This window comes from Cynocephalus volans, chromosome 12 (genome assembly GCF_027409185.1).
Source record: "Cynocephalus volans isolate mCynVol1 chromosome 12, mCynVol1.pri, whole genome shotgun sequence".
Classification (NCBI taxonomy): domain Eukaryota; kingdom Metazoa; phylum Chordata; class Mammalia; order Dermoptera; family Cynocephalidae; genus Cynocephalus; species Cynocephalus volans.
Genome location: NC_084471.1, coordinates 104,048,715 through 104,066,848, shown reverse-complemented (window position 1 = coordinate 104,066,848; position 18,134 = coordinate 104,048,715). Strand labels below are relative to the sequence as shown.

At 38.8% G+C, this 18,134-nt stretch overlaps 2 pseudogenes; one reads left to right on the top strand and one right to left on the bottom strand.

Annotated features, from left to right (window-relative positions):
• Positions 1 to 2,052: 2,052 nt before the first annotated feature.
• On the bottom strand, positions 2,053 to 5,608 carry LOC134391830 (dermatan-sulfate epimerase-like; annotated as a pseudogene).
• Positions 5,609 to 5,864: 256 nt separating this feature from the next.
• LOC134391828 (olfactory receptor 5W2-like) lies at positions 5,865 to 6,793 on the top strand (annotated as a pseudogene).
• Positions 6,794 to 18,134: the final 11,341 nt, after the last annotated feature.

Below are 18,134 nucleotides of genomic sequence, written 5' to 3'. Positions count from 1 at the left end.
CGGACTGGGTCGCTGCTTCCTCTGCTGCAGTGACATTCCCCAGTCCTGTGGGCCATTCCTGCCAACTCGACGCAGGCGGCCACGACACCCGCTCTGAAAGCGGCTGCGGAGCAGAGAGAGGCGCTGCGGTTGCATCATCCTGTGTACATGAGCTACATTAGCAGAAAAAATAATCCCATGATCAATACATCGGATCCTATGTAGGGATGGCTGGTGCGCTCACTGGCTGAGCACGGTGCGGGCGACACCAAGCCAAGGGTTACAATCCCCTTACCCATCACACACAAAAAGGGGGGGGTGGCGACCCCTTGGCTCACTCGGGAGAGTGTGGCTGGGTGCTCTGTGGACAGGGGTTCGGATCCTATGTAGGGACGGCCTGTGAGCTCACTGGCTGAGCACGGTGTGGGCGACACCAAGCCAAGGGTTCCGATCCCGTTACCGGACACACACATACACACACACACACACACACACACACACACACACACACAGTTCAGCCTTTGCTTAAGTTGTTGCAGCATACGCAGGGGAAAATACACAACAGGAATCTAATTATGTTTAGATAACACAGAAAAGTGAAGGTAGAAGCTTAAGAGATTTAAGTCCCAACAGTCAGTATGTAAAAATAAAATGTGATCTATTGTTCATATACGAGAGATAAGGACAGAAAGACTTGCACATCTCAGGTAGGTTTCTGAATGGCTAAATTTCAAGGATATAGAAGAATATATTCTTACTTTTTGGTGAAATGAGGAATCAAGTATTGAGGAATTTCTAAATGAATGATTTTCGATCTGTTTACCTAGTTAAATAAACTCTGCAACCTAATGGCCAAACAGTAAGACTTTCTCTTTAGACATATGTGGACCTAACTGACCACATTTGTCATTTGGCTAAGCATACTAATGATTTTACTTATTCACATTTCAATCGATGCTCATAAGTAAACCATTACCTTGTTTTATCACTCTGCAGGTGATATTATTGTACAACTAAATTTAAGATCTATCCTAGTTTTATTCAAATAATAATGATGGTAACAAATTGCAAAAACCAATATATGTCAATTCAAGTTCATATGGGACACATACCAAAATACTTAAATCTAGAAGAAATAACAGTTCATATTCTGATTTTGTATATCAACAGCTATGCAAACAGACACACACACACACACACACACACACACACACATACTTAAATTGACATATATATATATTTTTTTCACTATTATAATGTGTTTATTTAGCAAAATAAACTTGAAGAAATTTTCTATTAAAAAACAAGAATATATCCAAATTTTGGATTTCCCATCTTCTTTGGTATTGAGATCAACATTCAGGATATAAAATATTTTATTTTAAAAAGTTTAGTCACTAGGTCTACAACAGTTTTCCATATAAGGAAAATACAATATTAAGTAACCTGTAATTGACTTATTGATCAACCCATGAATGCAAATACAAGCAACCAATTACATGTGGGAGAGAGCAGTATCATCAAAGAAATATTCATTCATAGACATATGTTTTCTACTGAACATGTCTTTTAAGTTTTTAATGATCTTCTGCCATCTTTTTTTACTAGGTAACCTGAATAGCCATCCAGATCCTGTAGTAACAGTTCCTGCTATTCACATAACTAAAGAACTACTTCTCCAAGGAAGCTGACATCATCATACCAGGACTTAGCAACACTCATTTTTCAGCATGCTCTTAAGAAAAATCATTACATTAAAAAAAAAAAAAAAAAAACAGATTTTGTTTCTTCTAACACTAGTAGTATACAGACTACTAAATTAGCAAAGCCAAACACTTCGAGAAGCAGCATGGGACAACTGAACTACTTTTATTCCTTTAATAATTTCTTTGCCTGCTCCAGTTCTGATTTCTCCAAGTCCCTGCTTTCTTGTGTGAAAATACCTTCTCTTAATTTGTTAAAATAAATCTGAAAAAAAAAATTCCAATAACAAACTGGGGCAATTAATCTTTTTTTTTTTTTTGCCTAGACCCTTATAATCACAAAATGATCAAGCAATTTATAGCTTTGGTGCTAGCACTGTGACTGGGAACAAGAAGAGTACAACCACAATAAAATACAGCTATCTATTAGAAGGACTGCATAAAGACATCTTTGGCCATGGAGGCTCTGGGCCCTCTGGAAATAAGTCAGTTGCATTGCCAACATGACAAAGAAAATAGCAATGTTCAGAATCAGGAACAGTCTGGTATACGAAGCAGACAGTGATGGGCTCTGCTGTGAGTAGCTGTCACCATCCGTACCTGTCCAGACTGGTCTTTCATCAACCCCTCATTTTTATGTTTCTCATATGTTACATCGGCAAAATCTAAAAGGTCTTTCATTTCTTCATCTTCATCTATGGGTAGTTCTTTCTGTGCTAAAATCTGAGCTTTTTGTCTAATCTTTTTCTCATTGACTTCAATCTGTGCAAAAATATCAGGAACAGCATCTACAAATTTATAGCATTTGCCTGCCCTTCGGTTTTTCTTTGATTTGCTTTGCTGCTGCTGCTATTGCTGGGATATGGCAAAAATCCTATCAATGGCCTCCTCAGTCTGTTTCTTGTCTGAAAATCTTAGCAGGCGCTCAGCAGTCTTCCTAAAGCTAGCTGTGTTCTGGACTCGGGACAGGGTCTGCTTCTCCAGTAGTTGGAACACTGGCTTAAAACGCTGCAGGTTCTGTTCAACAATAGCAGCATAGTCCTTCACCTCAGGGACAAGGGTGCTCTTGATGGCTGAATTCCGGTCAAACAGAATTTTCTGACGATCTGCAATGACCTGTGCAAAGGCAGACTGTCCTGTGGTCTCACCTGTCCACAGGTAAGTTGCATAGGCATGTTCACTGGTGGCTATGAACACATCCAGTTGCTGAGAGTCTCCATGGATACTGAAGCTCTGAACATCTACAGATGGCCCTATGAAGAGGGAAACTGCCCTGGTGATGGGACTTCAAAGGTGCATGGTGACATTCACAGTTTGTCCCATTGTAGGGATAGCCCCGAGGGTATGTCACTGAGGCAAAGGTTGCTTTCTCACTGTAGCCAGTATCATCCATCCAGTACATTTTATAGAGACCATCTCGCTGCCTGATGAAAGCCCCATGGACCCCATCGACCATTGTCTCTTCAAAAGGTACATCCACATTGTGGAAGAAGCTTGCTGCTGTCTCCAGAGGGCTCTCCCCTCCCAGGTGTATTTGGTCTACAAGGAGAAGCAGCTGTGGATGCAGGAGGATCTGATTCCTCTGAACATTCTTCAGATTGAGCTGGGGGTTATAAGCTCCCACACCTTCTCCTCGGATGAAAACCACCCCATTTTTCTCCACTGCTGCAACCGCTCTCCCCTGAGAGCTTGCTGCCAGGTCTTGCTTGTATTTAGACCATTTTGATGAGCAATCTTCTGTGACCTGACCCTCCCAGGGAGAAAAGCAGCTCTTTGACACAGCTGGGGAAAACATCAAAACGTTGTTGAAGAAGGTGTACTTTGGCCCATAGAGAGCCTCAGTGATGAAAGGCACACCACTGGGAGCAAAAGTAAATGAGTTTTGATCAGGGTGTTCATGCCCTGCATTAAAAGTTCTCCACCCTTTGATCCAATCCTTGTATTTGTTTCTATGGATAATGTCATATATTGCACGTCCCCCAAGTTTTCCTGACTTGAAGGAAAGGAAAGATCTATTGATTTCTGCAGGTAGTGCACTTCCGTAAATCGCAACACCCCAGTCTTCAAAATAATGCAATGTAGGGCTGCCAAAATCTGGAGGAGGAATGGATTTCAAGCTGGCATCATACCAGAGGAATTCCGTGCGTAGAGTACACCAGCGCTGCCCTTTGGATGGTGTTCCTGGACCGTCCACCATTCTGTTCCTTCTGATTTGGTCAGCCAGCCAGTTACCACTGCTGTTACGCATGACAAATTTATCCAGGAACACTAGTTGGCTTTCTGGACCATAAAACCAGTTGTAATTTGAGTCCTCAATAGCCACAGTCCTTTGAAACTCTGGCAGGATGGTTCTATACAGAAATGCAAAGTGTTGTTTAAGCCACGGATGGCCAAAGTGGTTGATGCCAAAGTGCCTCTGAATGAGAAACATCTACTGGAAGAGTGATCTAGTGGTGTAGCTGCCATGTGCAACTTCTTCATAGAGGGAGCCGTCCGTCACCTCCCGGAGCAAGACCAGAGATTTCTCCATGATGGTCAGAACCTGTTTGGTCCATAAGTAGGCTTCTTGAAGATACCCTTGATTCATCAGAACTAGGCTTCCTGTGAGCAAAGCCATGCAGGTGGTGGGCTGGTGATTGTGCAGGTATTGAAATCCCATCCTCTCCTGCATGAATTTCATACGTATATCCCGAGGCACTGGCAATCACTTCAAGAAACTTCTCCTGTTGTGTCTTGCTCAGGTAGTTGTACAAGAAGTCACAAGCAGTGGCAAAACCAACCAGGGAGTGAGCAAGCGGGACCTCATCCCAAGGAGCAGCCTTCAGCAGCTAGGCCGCTGCCGTCCCTTCCATGTAGTCTCTGGCCGTGTCTCGGGCTCCAGTGCTCTCAGGATACAGCACACAGAACATGGCCAAGGCACCCAGGTCGCTTCCGTAAGTGTCATTCCAGCGGGCGCTGTGATCCTTGGGCTCCCCAGGAGGCAGGCGCTACACAGGGCTGGGCGGCGTGGTGTGCACGGCCTCGGTGCGCCGGCGGCGACGTGCTCGTGACAGCCGGCCGCCCTGAGCTGCAGCTCCGCCACCTCCGCCCTGGAGAAGCCCAGCAGCGGGTGGCTGTCGTGGCTGGCACTGGTGAAGGGAGCCGTGACTTCCGGGTTCCCGTCGGTGAAGGAGGCTGACACCAAGCAAAGCGAATCTGTGAAGAACACACTGGGAGCCCCGGGCGCGAGTCCTCATCGTGGCATCCGATCTCCACATCTCCAAGGCAGCCAAACCGGCTTCGAAAGACCCGCTCCCCGCCGCGGCTCCGTCCTCTCCGGCGTCGCCTGCCCAGCCTCGTCCCCGGCTCCACAGCCCCTTCCCGGCCGCCTCACTCCATGGCGCCCGGGCCCCGGGATCTTAACTGGACGTGTAAGTTCAGGAATCAAGCCCACGCATCTCAGAGACGTTTGTTTTCTTCCCATGTTGATTTTAATGGAAAAGTCAGTTTAAAAGCTGACAACAAGCCCACGTGTGTGCTGCAGTCTGCGTTTCCACTTCTTCTCGCCACTTCTCTCTGGTTTTCAGGAGATTGATCCTTTGGAACCAGGTGAGTCATACAAATGGGTCATGAATGCTGTGGAAACCAGTGAGGGTGAGTGATAAGACAGTTTAACAAAATTCGTTTAATTTTTCAGTAAACACTAAAGATATTGTGCCAAAAACAGTACCATAATAATTTTCATTTAACTTAGATCCAATATCATTGTCAGTGAAAAAATAAATTGTGTTTCTTGAAAAATACAATAAATGTGATCCTATTTGTCAAAAATATAATACGGTTGATCTTGTGCCTTCTGGCCTTTTTTCTCCAACTTGGGCGCTTTTTTCAAACCGTTTTTGATCTACTGCCTGAGACTGGGCGATCCAACCCAAGACAAGCCACATATCTCGGGAATTCTATGTAAATTTAGAATCAAAGTTTGTCAACTTTCTATTCCAGACGTTTTTAGTTTTTGCACATGAGAATGCTTATTAAAAAGTGACACTTGTCTGGAGTATTTTCTGAGAGTAAAGAAGACAATTTACAGAAACAAATCATGCTCTGTCTTACAAATAATACTTTTTGGATATCCATAAAAGTCAAATCCTAATCTATTCTTCTCTTGATTTTTGAGACAGTTTTGAACAAGATCAAAGAAGAATGGACAGGGGGAAATTGCTCCTCAGTAACGGGTTTTTTCTCTTGGGAATTACAGATAACCCGAAAGTAAAAGTAACTCTGTTCTCTGTATTTCTAATTGTTTATCTCATTATTGTCCTGGCAAATTTTGGAATGATCATTTTAATTAGGATGGATTGGCAGCTTCACATGCCAATGTATTTTTTCCTCAGCCACCTCTCTTTCTGTGATCTCTGCTATTCCACGGCAATTGGGCCCAAGATGCTGGTGGACCTGATGGCTGAAGACAAATCTATTTCTTTCATTGGCTGTGCTCTGCAATTTCTCATCTTCTGTATCTTTGCAGATTCTGAGTGTCTGCTGCTGGCAGTGATGGCCTTCGATCGATACAAGACCATTAGCAACCCTTTGCTACTGTCAATATGTCCAACAGAGTGTGTTTCCTACTCTCGGCTGCAGTTTATCTGGTAGGAATGACAGATGCCTTAATACATACGACCTTGGCATTCCACTTATGTTTCTCTGGATCTGATGAGATTAATCATTTCTTCTGTGACATTCCTCCTCTCCTATTGCTATCTTGCTTAGACACGCAGGTCAATGAGCTGGTGATATTCACCATTTTGGGGTTCATTAAACTGAGTACCATTTCAGGAGTTCTTGTCTCCTATTTTTATATCATCTTTTCAGTCTTAAAGATCCACTCTGCTGATTGAAGGTTCAAAGCATTCTCCACCTGCCCCTCCCACTTAACTGCAGTTGCATTTTTCCAGGGAACTATGTTCTTCATGTATTTCTGGCCAAGTTTATTCTACTCTCTAGATCAGGACAAAATGATCTCATTGTTTTACACCCTTGTGATTCCCATGTTGAACCCTCTGATTTATAGCCTAAAGAACTAGGATGTGAAAGAAGCCCTGGGAAAGCTGAAAAATAAACTTTTTAAGTAAATAGGTATACACTGTAAATAAATATGCATTTATATACACACAGAAATGCACACTCATTGCTTTCTTCAAATTGTGTATTATAAAGTTGTCTTAAATACCTTAACTTAATATAACACACATTTTACTAATTCACAGCATGCTAAAATTTTGAAATTTCCTAAATAGGCTATACTTTATCATGTGCCTTCAACTTAAATAAAGTTCTCTCTATTTTTGTAAAACTTTCTTGTCTCTGTATTAGTGTGCTTGACTTTCATTTGTATGCTCTTTATTTCATGAATTAATTTATTTATTCTGAGAGTTATCAAGTCTTTAGGATGTGCCTTTTACACTGTTGTGTGCTTTTCATTTTATGGTAATTCATTAGTTTCTATGCTAATGAATCTCATAATGTAGTGAAACTGGAAACATTAAACTTACAAATAATTCCTAATAAACTGTAAAATGCAATTAAGCCAAAAGGCAGCATACTCAAATACAAGGAAGATGTCTAAATCTATATTATAGAGGAGAAAAGATTCTTTGAAATGGGGACCTTTAGTTTCAGTTCTAAACAATGAGTAATATACAATGGGGGGTGGAGAGAAGAAAGAGGTATATATGGAGAAGCTGAGAAGTAGAAACTCAGGGGTGTGCTGGACAATGCTTTGCCAGAGAAGAGGAAGCTCGGGATGTAAAAATTGAAGCACAAAGGGAAAGGCCCCAGTAAAGTTCATCTTTGTGTTGAAATTCTCAGCTCAGTCACTTCCGCTCTACTTTTCTTCCCTTCTTTCCCCTCCTCAGACCTGGTGAAAGGCCCCTATTTAAGATTCATGATTAATATTCACCTAAAGGTATTATTCTATTACTCTGCTTATTAAGCTATTGACTCCAAAATGAGACTGAGAGCATTCTTGTCTTAAGGATTGTGTATTTTATGCCTGTCATTCCAGCACTTGCCTAAGACACAAGGCTAAAACATAAATAATTAATAAAAATCAATATACACCATAAAATTTTTGAGTGTTTTTTAGATATCAAAGTATAATTAACTGAGGGCCAGATGTGTGCCTTGAATATATATTTTATAGCTTCTGAGAAGGTAAATAAAATGTTGTGAATGCTAAGATAATGTTGTAATCAATGTGCATGTCTACAAAGACATGCATAAGGATTACACAGGAAGTAAAGAACATTCATTTGGTTACTTTGTTTTTTAGGGTTTTTTGAGGGGTGGGTGGGTATTTATTTATTTATTTATTTTGGAGGCTGGCTAATATGGAGATCTGAACATTTGGCCTTGGTGCTATAACACCATGCTCTTACCAACCAAGCTAAACTGCCAGCCCTGTCCTGGGTACTTTCTTGATGTTTTCCTACATCATATGCCTCTGGCCAAGGGAGAAGTGAATTGACAAAATGTGGATATGGCCATATATTTGAAGGATCATACAAAACTCAATGACACTCAATAATTCATCACAATTATACAAACTAAAAGACAGGTATTCTAGCTGCCACTTTAAAATGTCCTTGTGTGAAAACATTTCAGAATGAAAGTAAAGCACAAGAGACTCCTCTGCTTTTCAAGGTGGCATTTGTGGGACACTGTGACAGATTATAGGAGAGCACAGTGAGGGGAAAAAACCCACGAGACATGCTTCTTTTACAAAACAGGTTTTAAGAGTTTCCACCTGTACCATATGTTCTCAATTTACACATGTTCTTGTTAATCTTTCTTAAAAGCAACAGCATAGATGAAAGCATTGCTTGAAAATTATTAAAGTTCAAACAAATTGGAGGGTTGGTGGATTGCTGCAAATTCAGAAAACATAAACATCTTTTCTCCCTTCCATATGAGATATGACAGTGATGTCATAGAAATTGATTTGATCTATTGGCCCATTTAATAAAGAGGAGGAAATTGTAATCCCAACAAAGATGCGATCTTAAGCTCAATAAAGGTATATCTACAAATGGGAGAAACCAAGTTGATTGATCGTAGGCCTCATTTCTCTGAATTTGTCTAGTTAAATGTTAAAAAGTCACTTACCAAGACAATTGTTAAGAAGATTCATGATTTAAATAGAAATTTGATGCAGATAGCCTGGAGTGGCCCTTCAATTTGATAATTCACAGAAACAGGGAAAACATATATCAAAATGCTTTGATCTATTGCAGTCTGTCCACTGGGATCCCCATCATTCTCCTCTGCTCTGTGTCTCTCTACATCATACCCTTCTCATACAGCTGCCAGGGACGGATGAAAAATAGTACGGCCCAAATATGCCATCACTCTGGACTGTGTGTATTGGGTTAGCACTCTAGGCAGCTTCTTTATCTTTAGCCCTTACCTTCAGCCTTAGAACTAAAGTGTCTAAATATGATCATGACATAATGATGGTAGATTTCAATAAAAATATAACACAGTGAACAGACAGATACATACTGGTGATGGGTTGTATAACTACATTTGTTAGGATAAATCTATAGTAGTTCTCAATGACCCAGAAAGTAGGAGGTTTTCTGTGAAAAAACAGTCAGCAACTTTTATCTTCCCTGAACCCTTCTTTCTAGAAACATACTGTGAGCTAGTCACCCAAAGCGATTCTAAATCTCTGTGGAATTTAACAAGTCACTTCTCCTCACTACATATCAGTCTCCTCATATGTAAAAAATGGACTTACACTAGATTATCTAAAAAGTCGTTACTAGTTGCCACATTAGGTATCTAAAAATTTATGACTCTAGTGTCATATAAACCTGTCCCCATTATTGGAGATATTTACAATAAAAACAAAAAAAGATAACAACAAAAGTGATGCATGTTACAGCTTTATGCAAGAGAACTGCAGTGCATGTCCAGACTGATTCCACCTGAAATGACAATGACAGTGATACCAGCTAGAGCATGTGCACTGTGAAAGACCAGATACTCTAAGCACAGCCCTTTTAACTGGCCTGCCATTCTGCATGCAGACTTTACCGTACATGTCACAGAAGTGGCTATACAAATATTAATATCCAGGTAAATAAAAATTAATACCTCAGTACAGTACAGTGACTCAACTACAAATGACTCTAGTGAAAATAATTAATATTAATTTCAAGTGTTATGTGATTGTGGAACAATGACAGCTCTTATACATTGGCAGTAGAATTTGGATTTGGCACTCAACTTTGGAAAACTGTTTAGCTTTATCTACTATAGATGGACACACACACATACACACACATGTATATATAATATATAATTTATGACCTCCAAATATTCATTCATTGTTTTGTACCCAATAGAACCACATGAATATGTATACTTAAAGCTTGTACAGTGCATTATTTGGAGTTTAATAAATCACATATAGTATGTTTGTCTATTAGGATGCCACACAGCAATGAAAATAAATGAACTACTGCCACAAGAAACAGTATGAAGTAATCTCACTAAAAGGAGTAAAAGAATCTAAACACAAAAGAATACAAACTGAATGAACTGATGTCTACAAGGTTTTTTAAATCATGCAAAACTAACCCATTATATTGGTGGTCAATTTATGTTAGGTCTCACATACAGTCTCTAAGATGCTATTTATGCTATTTATGTTCTGCATAATGGTGTGAATCCTGGCTGCAGGAGTGTTTTCATTTCTAAAAATTCACTTCTGATATGTGTATATGTGCATGTGTGTATTTTAAAAGATTCTCAAAAGTAAAAATCTATCTATTATCTGATTGCAGGTGACTTCAGAACCTCATTATTACTTTGAAAGTATCCATCAGTTTCTTGTACACAATAAATTTTCAATCTATGCTTGTGCAATTAATAAAGCTCACAACTCTCATAGAACATTTTATTAAATAATCATCTTTTATGTTACAAAAAATCTGCTTCCTTGCTTATAGAGCAGAGATGTCAGCAATCCCCAGGCACTGTTTTGTTTTTGGTTCGTTTTGTTTTCGGCAACAGAGAGTTTAGTGAACCTGGTTTCTTTGTTACCAATATCATACACTGAACTTATTTGATAATAGTCCATGACTCAGGGCCAGGCAACTATTTTCTGAAGAAAAAGGCTTTATAGGCAGACATTTTTCTATGTAATATTATGTTTACAAGTACCAGCGACACTAGGAAAGCCATTTTTTTTTCTTTTTTGTGACCGGTAAGGGGATCGCAACCCTTGGCTTGGTGTCGCCCTCACCGCGCTCAGCCAGTGATCGCACCGACCGTCCCTACATAGGATCCGAACCCGTGGCAGGAGCGCTGCTGCGCTCCCAGCACCGCACTCTCCGAGTGAGCCACGGGGCCAGCCCAGAAAGCCATTTGGATGCAGATGTTTTCATTTTTGTTTTTTACTTACTTGGTTGTCCCTGACATCTTAAATTCTACCTTATGTCATTTTCTCACGATTAAAAAAAGTGATTCTTTATTAAAACACAAATCCCTTTGGACGTCATTTAAATTGTCCAGTTTTCAGCAACATATGGCTAACCACATTCTGGTAGTAATGGTGAGTGGAAATTAGACTCCATAGTCTGTAGGGGCAGCAATGTTTACAAAATTAAAATTCGGATCCTACCTCAACGCAATGTAACCTGAGGAAATTTGGCATTCCGAGGAGACAGGAAAGTACCTGAGGGACAAAAATGAGTTTGAAAAGGAATCAGAAAGTGCCCAAGGATGACTCCACCTCTTCAAATCACGCACCAGAGAAGTAGATAGTAGATTTTGCTCTTGGGAAAAATATTACTTTCTTAGTTCACCTGGTGGAAAATTAGTGGCAACTACTGAAGTGGTTTGAGATTTAGCTCAACAATATCTGTAACAGGAGTACAATTTGTATTTTTGTATTGAGATCATCCCCCCCACACACACACACACAATGAAATATTAAAAAGCCTTAAAAATTGTCACTGGGGCCGGCCCCCTGGCTCACTCGGGACAGTGCGGCGCTCCCGCCGGGGGTTCGGATCCTACATAGGGATGGCCGGTGCACTCACTGGCTGAGCGCAGTGTGGGCAACACCAAGCCAAGGGTTGCAATCCCCTTACCGGTTTAAAAAAAAAAATTGTCACTGAGAATCACTTTTCCAAAAAAAAGAAAATATATTAATTTCATTGGATTTCACTTACAGGTATTCTAGCTTTCTAGAAAGCAAGGGGGAAACTTCATAACTATAAACAAGACAAACAAACAAAAATAACAACAAATCTACAACTCTGTTTACTCCAGGTGGGGTTTCAGAAGAAACACTAAACCCCTGTGGTATTGGAGTACATAAACTGGTACATGTCTTGCACATCTTACTGCTTTTTTGTTTGCACAAATTTTGCATATATAATATTTGTGGCAAGAAAATTAACCACATTTAGACTCAAGATGTACAGATAATATCCATAATTATTGTATATTTTCTTGAAATATTGATCGACAATAACCATTTAAGGACTGCATAGGAACCTGTGTTTGTAATTGCATTGTAATGGGTCACACATTATAAAATATTTCTCAGAAGATGACCAAAGGCTGTCAGGTTGCACAACTTCAACAGGCACTTTTTTTTTTTTCTGCTTATTTCCTGGATTTGCTTAATGCAATGGTTCCTCACATCACTTTCTATTAAGAGGAATACCAGTAATGTTCTAGTGCCAGGTTGAAATAAATCAAGTAAACTATCTCCCAATGTGGCAAACCTCCTTATTTTCTCCCTTCTGCCCTCAATTAATGTTGGGATCCTGCCATGGATTAGGATAAGTGAAACTCGAATCACCTCTGAGAAGTCATTTATGGGTCACTAATTTTGTGAATTTACAAAATTCAAAAAACACACTATATCATTCTATGACAGTATTGAAGAGAATTTACTTTTAAAACTAATCTGCTTTGCTGCACATTATTCAAGAATCTATTGTGAGTAATCTCTATGGATTCAATGAAACTTAATATCGATGAAACTAAAAGTTATTCATCACCTTTGGCTTTCAGATTATAATGAGGTTATTAGAGAAAACTCAGGACATGTGTGATAAAATATGAAATATATGATAACATGTTATGATGATTAGATAATATAAAACACACTTGACTGTGGTAAGAAGGCCAAAATTTCCTTTATACTGGATGAAGTCTCCTTGTCCTTAAAGGTCATTTGTTAAAATTTATTTTAAGAAAACACCAGAACATGATAAATTATGTATGTTTCATTCTACTCATATCAACTTCTTATATGCAGAATGGCATATAAACCAAATGGCCATTAGAAGAGGATAGATTAAATAAAGTAATGTACAAGAATAGAAAAGAATGCATTGCTTCTAATCATAACATTCATTTATACATAAAGACTGTTTATTCTAACACCATTTTTGTTTACAAGTTAGAAATCTGATAGTATAATCAACAAAATCTGCCTAAGCAGTGCCATTATAGTTCCTTTATGATTTCCTTACAAACATCTTTGGTTTGTGTGTGTGTGTGTTTGGAATAGTGTCTGTGTAAGTGCATCTGTGTAAGTGTGTCAGCATGGGTGGGTGTATGTTTATTTTGTACATTATGCAATAATACAAAATGCCTGTGGAGGGATTGGTGAACTGGAAATAATGAATGCTGACTTGATTAGAGACATTTTACTGTTTTTAATTAAGAATAATATTAAGCGTCGGGCCGAGCCCGTGGCGCACTTGGTAGAGTGCTGCGCTGGCAGCGCCGCGACGCTCCCGCCACGGGTTCGGATCCTATATAGGACTGACCGGTGCACTCACTGGCTGAGTGCCGGTCACGAAAAAACGACAAAAAAAAAAAAAAAAAGAATAATATTAAGCGTTAAGGTAGAAAGGAACAAAATGAAAATTGAAATATTTGATGGTAAACCTTTCTATTATATCAGTCTCTTATTCCTGAGAGACTGAGGGTTCAGCACCCAGGGATCAGACACAGAAGTGGTTATACAATCTAGGTCTGTCAGGAGACAATGTTGAATATTTGTGCGGATAGAGCTGCATCCAACAATGAAGTCAATAGTTCTGAGACAGGTATGAAGATTTTTTATTGATTTTCTGATTTATGTTGCATATTTCTTTAATTCTTTTATCTTTTTTCTTTAAATAAAATCATGTTATAAAACCAAAGGAGACTATGAAACTTAATGCAAAATTTATTGTAATCACTTAAATCTATTTATTTATTTTAGATACATATATGCGTGTGTGTGTATATATATGTGTACATATATGCACAGATAGAAAATACAATAAAATGCTAGCATGGCTTATGGAGGTGGTCAGACATTATTTACTGTTCATAATCTCTTACCTGTACTTATATATATATTTTTCTAAATGTTCTCATAAAGGACATCATTATTTTTAAAGATATATTTAAAGGGACAGGTATGTAAGCAGGTTTAGGCCATGGTTTTGGAGATTTGCACATTGATCACTATGCCATTATTCAGATAAAATCCCTTTTCGGTATTCATGTATGTGCAACTCCCCTTACACCTCCACCGAATGGAGAGGGGCATGTATGATATTACATAGGACATGATGGGTTTGAGTAAAATACAACAGTGTAGGCTTGAATTTAATTAGCCTCCCAAGGACCACTTTTAACCAAAGCCGGCAGACTTCAGAGTCATACAAGAAAATAAGGATAAAATAAAACAACAACAACAAAAAATATTACTCTAGGGAACTGGGACGGGAAAACACCATTCAGAAACTAAACTCTCTGAGGTTACGAAACTGTGGACATATAAATATTTTTATCATGCATCTTACACATCCGATCTGTTGGTGAATGGATCATGTGTATTTTAGTTTAATAGGGCAGAAGGACTCATACAGTAAACCATAGCCCCTTTCCTGCCTGTCACCTGTGCTACCATCATCCCTACAATTAGGTTCAAAATCCTCCTCCTAGTCTCCGCTGAGCAACAGCAGCTTTCTGAGGAGAGCACGGTTAGCCGTGGCACTTCCCTGCCCGTCCACTCGAGCTTACTGCTCATAACGACCCTTCCACCCACTTCTCCAGCAATCACCACCCTCTCTAATCTTCCGCCTCTGTCCTGAACCACAGGCTACTCCATCCCAGTGAAAATGGGATGCAGCCTTGTTTATTGAAGCTGGATAGGACCTGAGAAGTGCACGTGGGCAGTAGGGGAATGTAACATCCAGGACCAGGCCATAGCTCTGCCTGCTCCACAATTTTGGACGTTGAGGGAAAGATATTGAGACATATTCATTACCTGCACTTCTCACTTAATTATGACCCTCTTTTACAGAAAATAGCAGCATTTCTATGACTCTGAAGACAATAATCATCATACAACGTAGGTTATTTGGACAAATTAATTGTAAGAACTATTACTTTGAACTCAGAGGACACCAGTTTCTTAATCTATAAAACAGCAGGAGCAACAATCATCACAAGTGCTACGTAGGTTTGCATGGAAATAGCATGACTTAATTTGGATGAAAGTGTGTTATAACCCCTGTGCAGTGAAATGTAAGAGATTATCATTTTATTGATTTACATTAAATTGGATGTATTTTTTCTAGACTCAGTGTACATTCATAGCTATAAAAGCTAAAAAACTCATGTTACATAAAATTGGATTCACCACCCATTTTTCACATACACGTGTAAGGAAAAAAATCCTTAATTATTGTTTTTCTCATGTTTTTCTTTAAAGGCACTGATTCAATAGTCTTTACATATTACCAGCAATCCATTATTTGTTTGTGCTTGCTTTGTTTTCATTTTTGGAAAATGATAAAAAGATAAGAGAAAGTTTAAGATACGAGCTTGTACTTTGAAGGGAGACAGGCATGGGTTCAAATCTGTATACTGTGATTGACTTGTTACCTCTGAGATCTTAGTCAGCTTAGTTAACGGTGTCATTCTCTGTTTACTCATCTCTTTACCACAGTTTAATATATACATTTTAAGATCGTCTCTACATATCTATATCTATAGCATATATATGTGTGTGTGTTCATATGTATATATGGATATGTGTGTGTATATATGTGGATATGTATCTACATATCTATAGTAGTTGTTTGTATGTGTGTGTATATTCATGTGTGTATGCATATATGTATATGTGTCTGTGTATATATGTAGGCATGTATTATATACCTATATCTATAGTATATGTGTGTATGTATGTGTATGTATATATGTATGTGTGTGTATATATGTAGATATCTATATCTATAGTATGTGTGTATACGTATGTATGTACGTATGTATATATGTATATGTGTGTGTGTATAAATATATGCCTGAGATTGGTTGAGAAAGTTTCTAAAGTCATAGTGAGCCAACTATCAGGGACTAAATCCCTGGTACTGACAGAGAAAATGGCATGGTTTATTGACTCATGTCATGCAATAGAATCTCCATGCCCCGTCATCTATCCTATTTAGACCCTGCTCTCCTGGTAGGTTGGACTCCAGTTGCAGATCCCAGCCTCAGGCCATATTTGTAGTTCTCTGCGCAGACGTCTTAGGATTTAGTTTTCCCAGCCCTGTCTTCACTCCTGGTTAGAGGTGCATAGATGTTTTTTACTGGACTACCCTGCTAACCACTCCATTTCCATGTTCAGGCCAGATAACTGAAACTATACCATTAATCTGAATCCAAGACCCTACATTCCCAAGAAGTGAATGTAGATAATTAATCCCAGAGCACTTCATTTTATGTGATCTTGCATGGCCCTATCCCAATATCATCAGCTGAAATAGCACACTTAGCTACAAAGGAATCAATATATACCTATTTTAATGAACCCATACTCTTCAAAGGATATTTCCTATTCAGTGTAAGAGCTTAGTTCTCCTCAACTGCACGATGCCATTCCAGTCTTCACTACTGAAAGCCCACATGAGCCAGAGCCCTACCTCACCACTGATGTCTGTAGACAAATCCCTTCTTTTTAAAACATATCTCACTGCAGGGAACAAGACTGTAGTCTAGTATTACAACCTAGCATACATTTTTTTTTATTATCAGAAGGCTTTTTCTCTAGCTTATCCTTGCTCCCACCACTCAACCTCATCTTTGGGTGTAACAGTTTTTTTACACTTTCCAGCCACACCTTTTCTATGGATCATGCCCCGTACACAGCTAACTTATCATCCCACCATTGATAGATTCCACTTTCCATCCCTGGCTCCAGAGCATAGCTTCTCTCAGAAATGTTAACCATTTCCTTGCCAATCAAGATATTTCAGACTCAATGTATTTTTGATAAGATATTTTGTGAGCCAGATTTTAATTTAGAGAATATTTACAATTTGGGGGGGGGATCTATTTTACATGACAATATCTTGTAATAGTCACTTTTGTATAGAGTACCACTCTGGACAATAAATCAAAAATACTACAACAGAAATAAATAGTTTCTGCATCTTAGAGGTATATGGTCTAAACTAAGAACAATCAATAGAACACTTACTTATACTTATTTCATAAAAATTTGCTCAGCATTTACACTGGGGAAACCACTGTGATAAAGAGTCAGAGATCAAAGAATGTATAAGAATCAGTGAATAATTCTGGCAAGGGAACAGAACACAGGCACAGATAACTACAAAATAACTACAAAGGAAGATAGAAAATGATGTGAATCCAAAAAGAAGCATACGTAAGGTTCTAATGAGATTTATAATATAAGTTATCATCTGAAATAGAAGGGTGAGTCAGAAAAAAATGTGTAGGGGTTAATATTTGAGAAATGCTTTTTAGCTTTAGTGGCATTTGAACAGCTAAACTCAAATCTGCACATATTTATGTGGAGATCAAAATTAATTAATAATGTGTTTCAAGTGGATCCCTTTGATTTTCTTTCACAAAAATGGGATTAATGTATATCAATGGCTTATCCATTACCAAGAGTAATAGTGATAGAAGTTTAGGAAAGAGAAAAGGAGTAATAATATGAAATATAGGAGATTAAGTGAAGGGTAAAACTGCCCTGAAATAAATATTAAGAATTTCAACTTTAAGATAAGAAAGAGATAGACATGAAGTGAGGGTTGTGAGCAAGCCCATTTACCCCCATATTTAAAACATAGTGAATTTTCATGGAGAACTCTTTAGCATTTAAATTTTTTATTTAATTTTGTTTACTTGTCTATAGCCCTCTTGGCTCCTAGACCAGCAAACATGCCTTGTGTCACTAGGGAGAAGTTTGTGTTGGCTAAATCTGTGGTTGGTCTGTTGCTTTTCTTTCCCCACTCAGCTACCCCAGTAGTTTCTCTGTGGTTTGCGCTGGGCTTGCAGTTCTTGACCTCAAGACTCTTATTGGTCTAGATGAGATTGGTTTGCTTAGAATGTCTGACACGCTTGGGTTCCTTG